The sequence below is a fragment of the Microtus pennsylvanicus genome, chromosome 10, assembly GCF_037038515.1.
Source record: "Microtus pennsylvanicus isolate mMicPen1 chromosome 10, mMicPen1.hap1, whole genome shotgun sequence".
Classification (NCBI taxonomy): Eukaryota; Metazoa; Chordata; class Mammalia; order Rodentia; family Cricetidae; genus Microtus; species Microtus pennsylvanicus.
In genome coordinates, this window is record NC_134588.1 from 77,845,949 (window position 1) to 77,865,734 (window position 19,786).

Consider the following 19,786-nt stretch of genomic DNA (forward strand, 5'->3'; position numbering starts at 1 on the left):
TCTATTCAGAAAATTGCTGGACTCCCATAGAGATAAACAAAAAATGGTATATCAAGTTGCAGTATCAATAAGCACCTTCTATTTTTTATTTTTAATGTACTTTTAGCTGAAAAAGAATATTGTCACTTTCCCCCAACTTTCTTCTCCCTCCATCCTCTCTCAGCTACTCTCTTTCAAACCCTCTCCCTGCCTCCCTTTCAAGTTAATAGCTCTTGGTTGCCTTTTGGAGGTTGAGGATGGAGACTATTGTTGAAGACACTGCACATTCAGACACAAGACTTAGATAATTCAAACTAAGTCTGCTATAAAAGTCTTTTTCTATTGGTATAGTTTTCATGGCCCCACAAAATACTGTATAAGCTGCCAAGGAAGGGAAGCAATTAACCAGCCTACCCAGCTAGAATACCTATGAATCACAACAGTGACCACTGTGGCAAGATATGCATAAAGTTTCCACAAGTGGCTCTCACAATCAACAGCTGTTTAATTGAACAGGACTAGTATTGAAAGGCCTACTCAACAAGAGAGAAGTCGTTCCTGGTATTGGAAGCATAGTGAGGTTGTGGACCTTAGAAAAGAATCTTCTGTTACCATTACCACTATTACTACTGCTAGGCTACTCCAGAATAATTCCGTGCTGGGTTCTAAATCTCAGACTTACAGTCACAGATAAGTGTATCTACCATCCCTCATCAAAGAAACTTCTATTTACAGCAAATGGAGACCATCATAGAAAACCACATCTAGACACAGCGCAGAAATCAACAGAATATGGAGAACTTACCCTGAATGAATGTATCTATAACACAGCTTCTGCATCTATGGCTTAGGGAATAGTACGGAAGAGGGAACAGAATGATTCTAAAAGTCAGAGTGACACAACATCTGCCTGCAAAACAGACTCTCTTAGAATTGGCTGCATAAATAATAGCCGAACAATGGTAATTCCAATGAATATATTAATGTGGGAGGGAGAAATTTCACAAGGTCTCACAGCTAGACAAAGAACTACAAAGCAACACAACTAACGATGGCTGGGACAGGGAGAATTAAAGTTTGAGCCCCACTAAAGTTGTCCAGTGCAAAGCAGTTGGACCTGAAACCATCTAGTAATCTACATGGAAACAACAAAAACAGACTCAGCAAGTTGTACTCATATGTGCACACACACACACACACACACACTGATAATATGATTCTGAAATGATTCTGTCCTCAACATATTTCTACCTGTAGTTTGGTAATAGAAGATCAATCTGAGTTATTATATGTTACTCATCTTCAAATCACTTTTCAGTTCTCTTCACCATGAAAAGAAATTGAGTTCAGCTCCATGGGCAATAAAAAGGAACAAAATGTAATTCATAGCTCAAGGGATTTATGAATGACTGGGAGAGATAAGAGGAATGATGGTCATGACTAAAGACCTCTAAAATGCTATCCCATTGGAGGATAAAAGGTGATATGTATTTACCTACTATCGTCTTTGTCCAAAAGCATCTTTTAAATTTAAAAACTTTGTCCTTGTAACACTTTCCGCTACACTATATTGCTGGTTCATTATGATCTCCATTTAATCATTGTGAGAACTGAGGCTCAGAAGGGCCAAATAAATTTCTAAGAAGCCAACCAGTAGACAATAAAAGGGACCTTAAGCACTCTGACTCTTAAATTCTGTCTGTTCTAATAGCTCTCATTAACTCTCAAGAGAGCGAAGGCAGAGACACATTTGTGTTGTCCCTGGGGAGAGAGACTGCTCTACTGCTGGTGAGCAGGGAAGTAAGTCATTCCTCAAGAAAGAGAGGGATCATGGACATACTTTTCTAAACTTGCAACTGTGAAAACAGAAGTAAAGTTTTTCTCATTATTTCTTGATAGGAATACCATAGGTTGGAGTGTCTAAGTATCCTCATATGGGATCATTGATGGCTACAACTGAGAAACATCTAATGAGGCTGCATTGGAAGTCTTCCCAGAATATCATCTTGATTAAATGGGTCATGGAAATTTTCTAAACTGTGGTCTCAGAAAATAGATGATAGATAAAAATACTCAATATTTTATACTGAAAACATAAAAAGGAACAACTAGGTTGGCAATCTTAAAGAACATGTTCTTACAAATAGGTAATGCCATTTTCCTTGTTTTCCTCCTAAATGTGGACTATAAGGCCTTATTACTACTGAAGGCACAATACACTTTGACATGGGGCTTGTAAGATATGAGCTGAAAGGGACCTTAAAAACTTCTCCCTAAGAACTATCTATCTCTTAGTGTCCAACAGTACTAAGTGTCAAAAGAGAAAAGCTATCAATAGCCCCATCCTTCTGTAAAACCTATGGAGCACAACAATGGCCAGCATATCACAATATCCTCGAGGGTGAAATAGTGACACTTATGTCTTGGAGGTAACCAACAGCCATCTAGTTAGACATTAAGCCCACTCAGTAGGAAAAAATATGCCTGGTAGTTTAGACCTAGCCAACTACCAGTGACCAGAGAGGTCATAGACTCTGGAAGAGAACCCACTACTGCTAGTTTTCTAGACCAGTATAATTTATAATTATTTCAAAAACAAATTCTCATTCCCACAGACTAAGTGTAGCCTTCACTCTTCACCCAAACAGAAGTTTATTTCTGCAGCAGATGGAGACCACTGTAGAAATCCACACCTTGTTAAAATGTAGAGAAAAACAGACTATGGATTATTGTCTTAGTTACTTCTTTATTGCTGTGATAGAATACCTTATAGGAGAAAGAGTTTTATTTGTGCCTTCAGCTCCAGAGATTTAGAGTCCATGAACATTATGGTGGAGTGCATGGTGGCAGGCAGGCATGACATTGGAGCAGTACCTGAGAACTTAACATCCTGAGACACAGAGACTTCGAATGAGAGTCTTTTGAAAGGACACCTCCAGTGACACACTTCTTCCAAGGCTATACCTCCTAATTCTTACCTGTTGAAGGAGGCCACTTGTTTGTTTTCTGGCTGCTCAGCCCCAAAATAATCACACAGAAACAATATTATTTGAATCACTGCTTGGCCCATTAACTCTAGCTTCTAATTGGTTAACTCTTATATATGAATTTAACCCATTTCCATTAATCTGGTATCACCACATGGTTGTGGATTACCGGGTAAAGTTCTGTCCCGCATCTGTCTCCAGAAGGGGCTACATGGCTTCTCTCTGACTCTGCCTCCTTTCTCCCAGAATTCAGTTTAATTTTACTCACCTACCTCTATTCTTCCCTGCTCTGATATAGGCTCAAAGCTTTATTCACCAATAGTATTCACAGTATACAAAGGGGAATCCCACATCACCTCCCCTTTTCTGTTTAAATAAAAAGAAAGGTTGTAACTTTAACATATTAAAATTGCATATAACAAAACAGGCATCAAGCGAGAATTATAGTTACAATATTTATATCTACTTCATCTTTTATTATAACTAAAGAAAACTATAACTATAAGTTCTTCAACTCCATCAAAGACTCCAGAAGAATGTAATATCATCTAAGAAAACAGGAAGTGCATTGCAGGCAACTTCTAAAACTTTAGATTTACAGACATATCTCACTACCTAAGAAGTTCCACCAACTGGGGATCAAGCATTCAAACCATTACAGATGCCAACCCCAACTGATACATCAACAGTGCAACTTCTAACTAAAGCTTAGGGGAAAATTGTAGAAGATGGGCAAGAAAGTTTTTAAAAGCCAGATGACTAGGAATCTGCTGCATGTTAATGTCCTCTATGTGTGACAGGGAAGCTACATATATAAAATTTTAACAATTTGGTATCTTACATAAGACCTGCATAAAACCATTGACATGTTAACATTGATTAAATAAATCTCACAAGGCCCCACCTCTAGATGAGGAACTCTAGGTAATTAATGACTGTTGAGATGAAGAATCAGTCTCCTACAGGAAGGAGCTCCTCATAAATTATCTAATCCCAAGGTTGTCAGTCCTAAAAACATATAAATGCAATCTATAATAAATGGACTTAGAAAGATATGTTTCTAACATATAACATAACATGAATATAACAAAATAATTATAAAGTAATGGGTTATGAATTTGATAGAGAGTTTGGAAACATGGCAGGAGTTGAAGCGGGAAGAGGAAAGAGTAAAAATGATATGAAGAGAGCAAGCATCTAGAAACTTATAAAAGAAATAAAATTTAAATAAAATAATCAAAAAAAGAAAAGACAAGAAAGAAAATAATTACTTTGTAAAGTAAATTCACAGTCATAAATTCTGCTCAGTGCTCATGGATACTGATTGGATTTTAAACAGAATGTACTGAGATGTTTGGCCATAGATGAGCAAAGGCAGTCAGGACCTGCAATACATGTTCATGATACAATAAGGATATGGCCATGGTGCTGCCATGGGTTGCCTTGTTGAGAGAGTTCTTATGAAGGAGAAACCCACATAGAAGAAAGCAGAGCTGAGGATAGAAGGAGAGTTGGGGAGACCAAGCATTAATGGACCTACTCACATTTAAATTGTACCAGAAATCAGGCCCATTCCGAAATTTTGTTACTGCATAAGCCATTTGTCTTTGAGCATGTTATTTTGTATTGAAGTTATCTTTACTCATAACCAAGAGCCCTGGCTCATCTGGAAATGAGATCCTGCTGACTCTCCTGCAGTAAAGACACAATTAGGTACATTGCAGATGCTTATAGTTATTATCGGAATGAGTGAATTATCATGCTCATCCTTATAAACAATTAGGAACGATAACTCAGAGAACTGCCATCTCCTGATATCTATCCTTGTCCCTTCAGTTACTTTACACTATCTTGGCTCATATGTGAAAACATTTGTATGTATCCCTATTGTATAGGAAGAATGCCATTTTGTTCCATTATATTTCTTTTTAATGCTTGTTTAAAGTATTCTGCAAATAATTCATGAATATTTGTTCATCACAAAAGACCCATCCACTCCATTTCTCTCTCATTTGGATCACAGTAGAATTCTGATATACAGTCCAATAGGTCTCCTTTACACTGTCATATGTAGTTAAAGAAGGATCAAGTTGATTATAATCTTTGAATAAAAAACAACATTTTCTTTCTTTAGTGTAGGCTGAGGGAATGAGAAGAGTAAAACTACTGGGGTTTGGATGAAACAGAGTGAACTGTACAGATTGCTGTTGAAATGCCATGATGAATACCCGGAAGTTTGTCACTTTTTCTATCTACTTTTGTTCATGTTTGATATATTGAAAATATAAAACAGCAAAAAATTTCACTCTAAACCAACAATGTAAACAGTGTAAAGATTCAAAAATTATGAGAATGACAAAACAAGAAACTAAATTTACCACATTTCTACCATTCATAATTTACTATAGTCAAGGCTATCTCACTGAATACTTTTTAGAAACTTACATGTGTACAGTTTCCCAATAAACGAATGGTTCTTTCTCTATTGTTTAACCAAATTTAAATTATGCATATTTTCTAAATGAGATTTCTAAATACATAAGTAAAACCTGATCAAGTTGGTCTAATACTTGTTTGTGTGACCATTTGGTATCAGATAACCAATTGGTGTGTTCTTCCCTGGGGAAGAACATTTCTCCTCTTTTTAACACTCCTTTGTTGCCCGTAGTTCTTTATCTAGGGTTGAGGGCTCCTGAGTTTTCCCCCATGCACATTAGCTTCTCTATTGTTTTCATCCTTGTTCCATTCATATTTAGACAAGCATGTTGGTAAGACTTTATGGGCATGTAGTATCTAACATTCCTAGGAGACACGATCTCATAGCAAATTCCCTGTTCCTCTGGCTCTTACACTCATCCCTCCCTCTTTTCCACAATGATCCTTGAGTTTTAAGTGCAGTTATGCTGTAAAGCTATCAGTTGTCACTGGGATCAATAACACTCAAATTTGACTTAAGATCCACTTGACAAAGGGAAATTATGTCTGGTATTGTAAACTTAACCAACTAACCAGAGCTAGAGAAGTCATAGGTTTTGGAAAAAACCTACAATAGCCACTTTATTAAACCAGTATAATTTCTAACTACATTCAAAATATTAGTCCCTATACTCACAGATAGGTGTAGTTTTCACCCCCTTATCAAAGAAAATGTTCTTTGTAAGAAATAAAGACTGCTCAGAAAGCATAACCAATCAAAATGCAGAGTTTGAAACCTAATACACATGGTTTGCTAATATATATATATATATATATATATATATATATATATATATATATATATATAATATATATATATATATAATATATATTGTTTGAGTAACTTTTTACTTGATTTTATTTACCTTTAATAGGATTGAACCCCAAGCTTTGATAATCATAGGCAATTATTCCACAACTGAACTAAATCCTTACTTCATGCTGTATTTTTATTTTTTTTATTATTTTGCTATCTAGGAGGATTAACATCTATATTTCTGTGTTTTCGTATGTTTGATATTTTTTACGCCAATACTACCATTCAAACTTACTAACCATTTAAACAATTCTTTTACCTCAGAGTTCAATGTAAGTCTTGTTTTTATGCCTGAAGTTTTATAGAGGGGACCATTATAGTCCAGCAGAATAATGCTGTGATGAGTAGAAATAAGGCACTGGGTTCATCCCCTAGAAGCAAGAAGAAAGAGAAAGATAAGGAAGAGGAGGGAATTCAGTCATGGACGAATATCAGTTCATTTCAATGATCTACATGGTAGGAATATACCCATTAAACTGAACAGACTTCAAAATAATCTAATTTTACATTCTGTCACTCTTACAACCCAGCAGTCACTTCCCATTCCCCACCTGTCCCTCTACAGTAATAGGCTACTGTCTATGTGTTTGCCTAGTTACATTTCCTACACATGAAAGCATGTAATATGTGGACTTTTGAGATGAGCTTTTCTCTTAACATAATGATTGCAAGCACTTTTCTATTTTGTGGATATGCCACATTCTGTTTATTCAATGACTAATTTAAATACATTTCAACTATCTTCACATTTTTACTGTCTTTATTTATTCCTGCACACCTTCACCTCTGTGTATCTCTGTGTGTGTGCCTGTCTGTGTCTGTGCCTTTCTATTTGTGTGCATGCTTGTGTGAGTGTGTGTGTGTGTGTGTGTGTGCTTTGATCATATCCACCCAATTATCTTCTTACTCCCTTCTTCTTTTTACTGGTTCCTTCTTTTCTTCAATTTCCCATCACATCTCCTTGCCATTTGCAGTGTATCCCAGAGCAAATAATCAGATTTTCTTGCATAAGTATGAATGCGGATCTATTTACTGGTGCATGGAAAATTTACCAATGGCTGAGCAATATGACTTGCCCTCTCTCAGAACGATTAACTGCCTGTATCTCCCAGGAGCTCCTTCCCCATCCTCATGGAGTGTTGCTCGACTCAGTCTTGTGCAGGTAATCGCTGCTGCTAAGTTTGTGAGTACAGCAACCATATCATGCCCAGAAGGCAGCGTTTTACAGCAGCCTTGGAGTGGGTCATATAGATGTCCTATTTATGACTGAGCACGCCACTGTCGCTTCTCTGAACATTGACCAGTGTGAGTGACTCATGATGAGTCACACCAGCTATGACGCCTAAGGCAACAGAAGCTTCTCTGACCATGGTTGAGAGCCATGCTAATTGGACTGATCTTTGATGCCTACCTGAACTCTCTACGATGAGTTGTCCTGTTCTCCCCTCTGAGTCAGTCTTAGTTCCACTCATTCCTTAATGCTGTGCTGGTTTGAACTGTGGGCAGTTTTCACAAGTGGAGACTCTGCTCCGCTCACCCTTGTGTTCATGTCTTATAGGCTCCATTGGAAAATGCTGGACCTGGACCTGTCCCTCTCTAGACCTTGCCAAAGTCCTGAATGTTGTTTGAGGATTGTTACCAGATTTTCAGCTCATAATCCCCTTCATACCTGATAAAAAGTTTCTTTCCCCAGTTCCACGGTGTTCTGTTTGCCAGGTTTCAGCACAGTCCTTACCTGGGTCCTAGTCACTGATTCTCAGGCTGCTGAGCCACTGTAGCAGCAGATCTTTGTGGAAATAAGTCTTCTGTTCTCTTGGTTGCCAGTCCTGAGCACTGAGTCACAGGGACAGAGGTTTTTTCAGTGTCTCCTTCTGCTATTGCTGGAGCTTCTCTAGGTGTGCCCCACTCTTTAGCTGTATACAATGGCCATTGCTTTGCTCTGAGCCTTTCTCCAGCTTTTCGTAGATGCTTCCCAGGAAACTTTGCCTGGCCTTGCCTGATGTAGTCCTTCATTTTTGACCTCCCTGTGTTCTGGGTATGTCTCTATACACAAAGGAAACAGTAATGAACAAATTTGATATTATAGGAGAGGCCCCAGCTTCCTGGCTAGCTTAGCCCCAAAATAATTGCACAGAAACTGTATTACTTAAAAGACTTCTTGGCCCATTAGCTCTAGCCTCTTATTGGTTAACTCTTACATATTAATTTAATCCATTTCTATTAATCTGTGTATTGCCACTTGGCAGTGGCTTGCAGGGAAATATTCGGCATATCTGTCTCTGGTGTCTCCATGGTGTCTCTCCCCAACTCTGCCTTTCCTTTTCCTAGCATGCTGTTTAGCCCTCCCCCACCCCCACCTGCCTACCTAAGTTCTGTCCTATCAACAGGCGAGGGCAGTTTTTTTTTTTTATTTGCAGTTTCTTATTTCATTAACCAATGAAAGTAACACATAGACAGAAGGACCTCCTACACCAATTTGAGGTTAACATATTTGGACTTGATTCAAGAGACAGCACAGCATTGCAATGAGAGTTCCTTCTAAGACAAGCTGTGAAAGCATGCATATCATAAGCACCTGGCAAAGCAAACTCTCTTCCTGTGATTGAACTGGAACTCTGCCGATCCAGTCTCCTGAGAACACATGTATGGATGAGAGTCATGGGAAGATTCAACTCTCTTGGTGGGATTGGAAGCATGAGATCACCTTTTGTGTTTGTGAAAAATATGCACTGACCCACATATAATTCTTGACTAGAGATTCGAGGAAACCATACCTGGGATGGGTCTTGTGTGTTATCAGATAAAGAAAGGCACCCTCTCAGAGTTCTTAGATGCATTAATAAAATAAATTAAGGACGTTGTTAGAAGGAAGATCAAAGAGTATGTTTAAAAGGCTCAAATGCTTGTCTGTGAAGGGGCACACTATTGAGGCAGAAGGTTTTCTAGTAGAATGAAATGGGTAGATTTCATCACTTGACTGAGCCTTCTTACTATTTAAATGCCATTTAGTTTTAGAGTCATTTGTTTCTGCTTTAAACAACAGAATAGTATCCCATTGTATATATGCATCATATTATCATTATCCATTCATCAGCTGAAGGATATTCAGGTTGTTTCTAACAATTGTCAGTAGAGTGGTAACGAACATGACTGAGCAAGTATCTTGGAAGGAGGATGTGGACTCCTTTGAAGGTATGCTCAGGAGTAATAGATCTGTGTCATATGGTAAATTTATCTTTATATTTTTGAGAATTCTCACACTGATACCTAGAGTGGCTCTACCAAAGACTTCCCACATAATACAGGCTAATGTCTTTTTCCTTAGTTGCTTCTGAAAACTTGAAGACCATATTTTCTAAGACAACAACAATATATGACTTGGAGTAATTGAGTTGGTTCTGACATAGGGGCTTCCTCCCTCAGGACTAGCACTTGTAGTATACAAACATGCTATGCAAATGTAGGCTATCTAAGGAGAAAAATAACCAGTAGTCCCACCCAGCTGTTAAGCCTACCAACTACAATGACCAACTTGGCAAGATATCCTCCTTGGTGCAATAATAGCACTTATGTCTCCTGGGGAAACCAATGGCTGTCTAATTGGATTTAAGGCATGCTTAAAATGAGGAAACTCATGCTTAGTGCAATAATCTAGCCTACCATCCATAGCTGGAGAAGTCAAAGACTCTAGAGGAGAAATTACTACTACTGTTTTCCTGAATCAATATAGCTGCTAACTGTATTATGAATATTTTCTCATAACCAAGGATTAGTGTGGTCTCAGCCCTCAGCAGAGAATCTTCTCTTTGAAGTAGATGGAGGCTACTACAGATATCTACATTTTTTAATAATGCTGATAATATATGATTCTGGACTGTACAACCCTAATTAGTACATTATACTTAACTATAAAGATTATAGAAGAAGAATCCAAATGGGAGGTGAAGTTGGAAGATGTAGATTAAGGTGAGCGATTAAATGTTGTAAATTCATGTATGAAATTCTCAAAAATATTTATAAATAAAAGATACAATCATAATAAGATACAAACTTATTGCTTACTTGGATTTTTGTTCTTTTTAAATGGAAAAAATGAGCTGATAAAAAATATGAATAAATTGGAACTCTTGGATATTGCTACTGGAGATGTAATCTCTTCTAGTGCGAGTAAATAAGTGACATTTTTTTATTGATTTTTATTGAGCTCTACATTTTTCTCTGTTCCCCTCCCTGCCTCTAAGTGACTTTAACGTGCCTCAAAAGATTAAATATAGTTTTGCCATTTTATAACTCAACCAACCCAAGGTATCTACCCCGAAGGATTGAAAAAGGTTTATAAACATAAACTTGTGTATGTGTGTTCATAATAACCGTAAAAACAATAGCCAAAACTTAAAAATAATCCAACCTGTGTGTCAATTGATATTTTAAAAGTGGTAATATATTAATTCAATGCAAGATTGTCCAGCGAAAAGTAAAACATTAATGTATGCTAAAACATGACTGAACAACCTGGGTTTATCTTAAGTAAAAGAAACAAGTCACAGAACACTACACATTTATGGTTCCATTTACATGTGCCTTAATTGGTATGAGCTATTTGAATGAATTGCAATGTAAGGGGATTTATTCAAAATTTATTTACTTATCCAGTCAGGCTTGGAGGCACACATCTATAATCTTAGAGTTAGGGCACCTAGGCAGAAGGATCAAAACTAAATGCTAAGTTTCGAGCCAGGGACAAATGGCTTTAACATATCAAAGAGGACCTGCCCTCCAGGTTCTCTCAGCATCCCTCAATCCCTACCTATTACAGGGTGTGGTTCGAATACCCCACCCTCTCCCCTGAACTCTCCAGCCCAAGGAATAGGCTGTTCTTTGTGCAGAGGCTCTTCCCTATACAGTCCAGACATTTTGGTTGCCTGACCCTTTTGTACCTTTGGTCCCCTGGCTGACTCTACTCTCCCCTTGCACTTCCCCTTCCCATCTGCCCACATGGCCCAACTCAGTCTGGCCCTGTCCACTCCGAACTCTAGCAGAGTCCCTGCCTGTACCTATGTTCACCCTCTCTATATATATTAAACTTCCTTCTTCACCATACCTAGGAGCAGCCATGTACTTTCTTTCCCTATTTTTTTCATATACCAGACATATAAAAATTGGAAGAACATGAACACTTATCCATATCCATAATAAATGTAGACTAGGTAGGTCTACAGAGAAGAAAAGAGATCCATTGTTGCCATAAGCTAGGAGAAGAAGGGTTGGGGAAGGAGTGTTTCATGGGTACTAGATTCTCTTTGGGTGGATTAAAATGTGCAGGGAGTGAATACAGACAGCCCTTGTGCAGCCAGATCTGTGAATGCACTGAGTTACTCAGTTAAAAATAGTGAGACTTACACTACGTAAATTTTGCTTCAATTAATACAAAAAAGCTTCACACCTTCCACTAAACCATAGACTCTCTTAATCTTGAATCCACATATTTTTGCATATGTTTATGAAGAAATATTTTGAAAAGTGTAAAGTACCTTGCAAACCGTATAAACGCACATATACACAGCTATATAAAATGAGTGGGCTGATACCATTCTCTTCATCCTGTTCACAAACTAGTTCCCTTGTTTTGAAAAGAGTAAAAAAGGCACAAGTATTTCCTAATGATTTCCACTTTCTATGGTCCTTTATTATCTTTAGCATAAAATATATAGTTGCTGCACTACTTTTCCACATCTACTCTGTGCCCTTCCCTGGCTGTCATCTCCCACTCAATCGATTTTCTTCTTCAGCTCTATAGAACCTTACCAGTTACACAAATGTAATGGACCTTGGGCATGCTTAAGTCTCTGCCTTAACTATCTTTATCGTCATTATGAAGATAGCTGTGTTCTGTCAAAATTTTGTTTACATTATTAATTCATCAGGAGACTATTTTGTTTACAAACCACCAGGCAAGATAAATGGCTACTTATTTGTGCTTCCAAATCTTTTCTTTCTCTTTTGTTCTTTCATTTCCATTTTAATCAATTAAAATAAGCTTCCATATATAACATCAATATAGTAATTTTGGAAACTATTTAATTTTTATTACAAATAGATTTTTTCATACAATTTATTCTGATTACAGTTCCATTTCCTCAAATCCTCCCAGATTCTCCCCATTTTCTCACCCACCTAAATCCATACCCTCTCTCTCTCTCTCTCTCTCTCTCTCTCTCTCTCTCTCTCTCTCATACACACACACACACACACACACACACACAGAGAGAGAGAGAGAGAGAGAGAGAGAGAGACATTAGAAAGAAAGATCATGTAAAAAAAGAAGAAAAGAAAAATAATAAAGTAAAATGAATTATGATTAAAAGAAATAAAATCAGACAAACCTGAATAGGACATGACAAATGAACAGAAAATAAAAAGAGCCAAAGAAAAATCACAAGAAACACACAGAGACACACATTCACACATGCAGAAATCCCATAAAGATAAAACCAGAAACCATAATATATATGCAAATAACCACAGGATAAAGAAAAAGATGCCGAGACAGACATTATGAGGACAAAAAAGAAAGAAAGAAAGAAAGAAAGAAAGAAAGAAAGAAAGAAAGAAAGAAAAGAAAAACAAAACAAAACAAAAAGGCAAATAAAGCCTTCCAAATACCTCTGAGTTAGTTTTGTGTTGGTCATCTATTGATGGGCATGAAGCCTGTCCTTAAGTGTGGTTTGTATACCAAGTGAGACTCCTTTGGAGAAAAGTAATTTTTCTTTGCAAACAATTATCAACTGAAGATAGCTTCAAGGATAGGGATAAGGACTTATGTACACCTCTCCTCTCAGCACTGGGATCCTATCTGACTTAGACTTGCACAGTCCTGTGCACGCTGCCAGTCTCTGCGAACTCATAGGTCCATCAGTCCTGCTGCGTCTAGAAGACCTTGTTTCCTTGGGATATTCCATCCTTAACCTTTCAAAGGATGCTGTCTGGATCAACCACATTAGTATCATCTGAGAGCTGTTACAGTTGTAAACTTTCGGAATCAGCCCCTGAATGCTACCAAGTGTCCCAGATGATTTATCTGTGTATTAAGGTTTGGAGAGCCACAGCAAAAAACACTATTTTCCTACTTACACCATTATAATTCTCTTTTTACTGGCCCATGTAAGAACCCAGAACATGAAGCTTCTTGAGAATAGAAAATATATTTTCTTTATTATTGTATGATCACATTCCCACATGCTCTGAGCTCAGATTATTCACCAGAAAACATTTTTATAACGAATGGGGAAATACAGTTGTTTCCATGAACTTCTTGTGAGATCTAAGAAAATGGACAAAATGGCTAACTGAGGTGAATATTACCACATCAAGGCAGGCTGTGGCCAGCTCCCCCAGGATTACTCAGTACCTATGACTCTTCCTAACACTTCTCATCCCACTTCTTACCCCAAACCTCTCCCTCCCTGGAGCCTGATCTGTACATAAGCCAGCCATTTGGGCTACTCTCTGGTCTTGTGGCCTCTTGCCACCTCTTGGTTGGTGGCTCCTGTTTTGCTATCCTTCCTATCTCACTCCTCATGGTCTGCTGACCAAGTTCAGTCTGAACTCTTCCATCTGCCTGCTTTCTCCTTTATATCTATAATAAAAATCTTTAGGAGTAGTCACATTCTACTCCTCTTATTTTATTTCTTTATTCACTCCTAACAGAAACAGAAATCTCTCTCTCTCTCTCTCTCTCTCTCTCTCTCTCTCTCTCTCTCTCTCTCTCTCTCTCTCTCTCTCTCTTATTTACTAGAAGGCCACCGTGGAGGTCTGGTCTGTACTGCAGTTTGTATATGGGCTGTTAATTAAAGACAAGCATAATTTTTATCGCAAAAGTCTCTTGTGGACAGTTTCAAGAAGTAGAAAAAAGTATGGTCATGACATTCAGAGTTAAGGCCATTGGGAAGTGACTAGATAATTATTTTGTCACAGGATATTTGAATCCTGGTGACCTTGCCTTTGCATGATGTAGAAGAGGCAACACAAAGGTTGGGACATAATCACATACTCGGCCATGTTGTGACACAAAGGAGCCCTTGTGGGAGTCTGGGAAATGCTTCTAACCTTCAAAATCATCAGGTAACCCAATCCTCTTTTCCTTCTAAGGCAGCTTCAGGTAGATCATTGAAATAATAAAAAGTTGGCCCAGTAGGCACCACACTACTGTTCAAGTTCAGTTCTGTCGATTTTGCATATCAGGTTTTCTATATTACCATGAAGCCAGGAAAACTAAAAAAGCAGTGGGAAGCAGGTGGTTCAGAAGTTAGGGTTCCCCTCTCCTCTCCTATTTCTCCTACCCCTTGTTTGCCAAAATATTTTTCTCACACTTCTCATTATGGAAGATGGACCTGTCAGGGAGAGAGTTACTGTATTAGAGTGGCAGGAACCCAAGTGGGAAAAAGATCAGGGTATTTTCTGAAGGGTGGCCAGACAATGAGTGACAGAAGAGGCTGGCAAGATTCCCAATTCTAAGGCTCTCTCCCTCCCCTTGTGCAAGTCAGTGTAAGGACTTGCAATGGAAAGTGCTGCTACCACTGCGAGCTCAGTTCTTGCTTCCATTTCCATCTTTTCGCAGGAATTTATCTTCCCAGTTAAAAGGGAACACTGGAGTGCTCTGTAAAAGTTCCATGACCAGTCATAAAGAGACTTTTAGGTGAAAACAGAGAATGGAAAATTGAACTATACTTCATTGTAAGCACTATAGTACAAGTGTGGTCCAACAGGCAGTCTGAGAGAGCCATGCGGTGCAGTAACTCCAGGAAGGAGAATGAAGGAGCTATAGGACAGGAGAAATGTGCTTGGAGCAGTCAGAATTGTGACTAAGGGGGCCTTTTATTACTTAATAGGGCTTGGACTTTATTTTCTATGGTATTTTATGTGCTGTAATATAAATCACAAGAGTTAATAGATCTTCCACCATGACCTTGCAGACACACAGAGTGGTAACAAGTTTCAAGAAAAAATATTTGACTTCATTTAGTGATCTTATAACTATTGCTGGTTGTTTTTACTCTTTTATTTTTTTGGGAGGCCTGCCACCCAACTCCCAAATAAATCTCATGAAAACTTATTCTTAGTTATGAATGCCCACCCTTAGTTTGGCTTGTTTCCTGCCAGCTTTTCTTACCTTAAGTTATCCCATCTATCTTTTGCCTTTGGGCTTTTATCTTTCTCTATTTCTGCTTACCTTTCTTTTTTCCCAACTCTCTTCCTTCCTTCCTTCCTTCCTTCCTTCCTTCCTTCCTTCCTTCCTTCTTTCTTTCTTTCTTTCTTTCTTTCTTTCTTTCTTTCTTTCTTTCTCTTTCTTTCCTCATAACTTTCTGTGTAGTTGGGTAGTTGGCCCTGGCAGCAGTCTTCCTCTCCTCCTCCTCTTGTTTCTCCTTCTCTTTTATTTTCTCTTCCTGTCAGCCCCACCTATCCTTTCTCCTGCCTTGCTATTAGCCATTCTGTTCCTTATTAGACCAATCAGGTGTTTTAGACAGGCAAATTAGCAGAGCTTCACATAGTTAAACAAACACAAAATAAAAGTATGCAATACATCTTTGCATCATTAAAACAAATGTTCCACAGCATAAGCTAATGTAACACATTTTAAAATAATTTTACACAATATTTCTCCCCTTTTTGCATAAATAAAAATGAAATGCTTTTTTTTTAATCTATGTGGGAAGTAGAAAAAGACAAGATTTCCTGAGTAAATTGGGAGTGTGGGGATCATGGGAGAGGGAAGAAATGAAGAAGGGAGGAAGAGAGGGGAGTGGAGAAAGATGTATAGCTCAATAAAGCAATTTAAAAATGTCATGTTTTAACTTTAACATACTAAAATTATATACAATAAAAACAGTTCTCAAACAGTATGAAAATCTGTCAATGTAATCCACAATAGAAACAAACTAAAAAGAAAAAAAAAGCATGTGACCATTTCATTACATGCTGAAAAAGCTTTTTTTACAAATCCCATCACTTCTCCATGATCAGGGATACAAGGGGCATTTCGAAACAGAGTAAAGACAATATATAGCAAGCCTTTAGCTAACATCAAACTAAATGGAGAGGAAACTCTCAGTGAGCCCACTAAAATCAGGAACAAAACAAGGTAGTCCACAATCTCCATATTTATTCAATATAGCACTTTAAGTGCTAGCTAGAGCAATAAGAAAACAAAAGGGGATCGAGGGGATACAAATAAGAAAAGAATAAGTCAAACTCTTACTATTTTCTGACAATATGATAGTAAACATAAGTGAGCCAAAAATTCAACCAGGGAATTCTACAGCTCATAAACACCTTCAGTAATGTAGGAGTATACAAGATTAACTCAAAAATATTAGTATCCCTATTTATACAGATGATAAATGGGCTGAGAAACAATTCAGAGAAATATCACACTTCATAATCGCCACAAATAACATAAAATATCTTGGAGTAACTCTAACCAAACAAGTGGAAGACCTGTATGACAAGAACTTTAAATCTTTGAAGAAGGAAACTGAAGAAGATGCTAGAAAATAGAAAGATCTTCCATGCTCCAACATAGGCAGAATTAACACAGTAAAAATGGCAATCTTACAAAAGCAACCTGTAGATTCAATGCAAGGGCCAGAAAAATCCCAGCAAAATTTTTCACAGACCTCAAAAGAACAGTATTTAACTTCATATGGAAAAGCAAGAAAGGCAGAATAGCCAAAACAATCCTGTACAATAAAGAAATTTCTGCAGGCAACACAATACCTGACTTCAAACTCTACTATAGAACTAGAGTAATAAAAACAGCCTTGTATTAGCATAGAAACAGATAAGGGAACCAGTGGAACAAAATTGAAGACCTAGATATCAATCCACACGCTTACGAACACCTGATTTTTGACAAAGAAGAAGAAAATATAAAATAAAAAAGAGAAAACAAATTCAACAAATGGTGTTGGCATATCTGGATAGAAACATATAAAAGAATGAAAATATATCCATATCTATCTCCATGTACAAAATTCAAGTCCAAATAGGTCTAAGACCTCAACATAAAGCCAACCACACTGAATCACATAGAAGAGAAAGTGGGAAGTACACTTGAATGCATGGCATAGGAGACCACTTCCTAAAAATAACTCCAGGAACAGAGACATTGAGAGAAACAATTGATAAATGGGACCTCCTGACACTGAGAAGCTTCTGTAAAGCAAAGGACATGGTCAACAAGACAAAACACCAACCTGCAGAATGAGGAAAGACCTCCATATTGAACAGAGGACTGATTTCCAAAATATACAAAGAAATCAAGGAATTGGCCATCAAAAGAACAAACAATCCAATAAAAAAATGGTGTATGAACCCAAACAGAGAACCCTCAACAGACAAATCTCAAATAGTTGAAAGACACTTAAGGAAATGCTCAACATCCATAGCCATCAGAGAAATACAAATCAAAACAACTCTGAGATTCCATCTTATACCTGTCAGAATTGTCAAGATCAAAAATACTGATGATAGATTATGCTGATGTGGCGTAAAGGAACCACTCTTGCATTGCTGGTGGGAATGCAAACTTGTGTAGCCACTTTGTAAATCAGTATGACGATTTTTCAGAAAATTAGGAAACAACATACCCCAAGGCCCAACATTACCACTTTTAGATAATTATACATAATAATACCATAGGGACATGTTCTCAACAATGTTTATAACAGCACTATTTGTAATAGCTAGAGCCTGGAATCAAACTAAATGACCCTCGACGAAAGAATGGATAACGAAAATGTGATGCATTTATACAATGGAGTACTACTCACTGGGAAAAAAATGACATCTTGAAATTTGCAGGCAAATGAATGGATCTAGAGAACATCAGATTGAGTGAGGTAATCTAGACCCAGAAAGACAAATATAATATGTACTCACTCATAAGTGGCTTGTAAACATAAAGCAAAGAAAAATCAGCCTACAATTCACAACCCCAGAGAACCTAGACAACAAAGACCTTAAGAGAGACATACATCTACACATAAAGTAGAAAAATACAAGATCTCCAATTAGGTGTGTGGGTTCATGTGAGAGGGTAGAAGGGGAGGGGGCAGGAAAAGGGGGTGAGTGGAGAAAAATATATAGCTCAATGAAAACAATTTTAAAAAGACTGTTACTACCTTCCAATAGGTGACTTCACCCAGAAAAAGTAAGAATTATATTCACAATATTCAAACTACTTGTATTTAGCATATTCAGAGAAAATACTCGATGATCTATTCTATTTTAGTGAATCCAAATTTTAATACCTAATTAACTTTCTATCATAACTAAGGAAAACTGCAAGTATCTACTCTTCTACTCCAGCAAAGACCCAGGAGGTTGTAATATTACTCAAAAACAAAAACATCTAACTATCCTGACAGTCACTTAAAGTTCCTCTGCAACATTGGAGCATCTATCTTCAGTCTACAGTCCTAGAGTATCTGGCAGACTTGTCTGTGAAGCAAGAATTTTGACGGTGCATCCTGCCTTGTATTTGCAAAATTCATAAGTTGCTGTCCTCTGTGTGCTGCAGAATATCAGGCAGATTCTTCTGTGAAGCAGGTATCTTTAATGAGTATTCTGCCTTATTTGGGCAAAGTTTTACAGTCCTTTTCCTGTGTGTCTTGAAAGTAAAGTTTGTACAGTATACTGTCATGCAGTCCTGGCAACAACAGTTTCTATTCATAATGGCTAGTTTTGCCACAATGAAAACAAACTTCATAAGAAATTTCTTTGATGCTCATCATCTCTGAAATAAATAAATAAAGGAGCACATGTGTCTCATTTTCTAAAAAAACCCCTTATGTTAAAAGGCATTTTAAATGTCATATTCCATAATCTTTGAAGTGTTTGAAGACCATCTACCTATCTAAAATCTATCCCTATATGATCTTGAAAACATACTGAAAATATGTACAAATTTTATTAAGTGAATAATTACTAATCTGTGTTTCTTGATTATTCTAAATAGTTTACAATAATAATAGTTTTCAAAAACAAGAATTTTATCTTACATTTTTAAATGAGCTTCATAGGTACAAAACCTTAAACAAGAGTAGAAACCAATATGCAGTGCAAAAAGCTAATTTTAAATTTGTGTCATTATACTATATTCTTCTAAATGAAAACAAATATCCATAACCCATCAAATAGCCAACAGCCTCCCATATCAGTTACTGGTAATGTGGACGCTGTTTTCCTGGACTGTTTCCTGTTGTCTGTGGGCAAAGCATCTTTAGGATCCTGGAGAAAACTGAGATAATGGCTAAGTCTTCAGAAGACCAGTGCTAATGTTTGTTAATATCTATCACCTCTCATGTTTCAGAAGGTCTCCCTCAATATAACCTGATCCATATTAACGAATCCATAACTCCCGTTTACTGTGTGGGGGGGGGGAAGCTAAACTTCTTCTCCAAAGTATTTTTGATTTCCATTTGACAAATACATTCTTTGACTTCATTTTTAAAATTAAGATAGCCCTAAA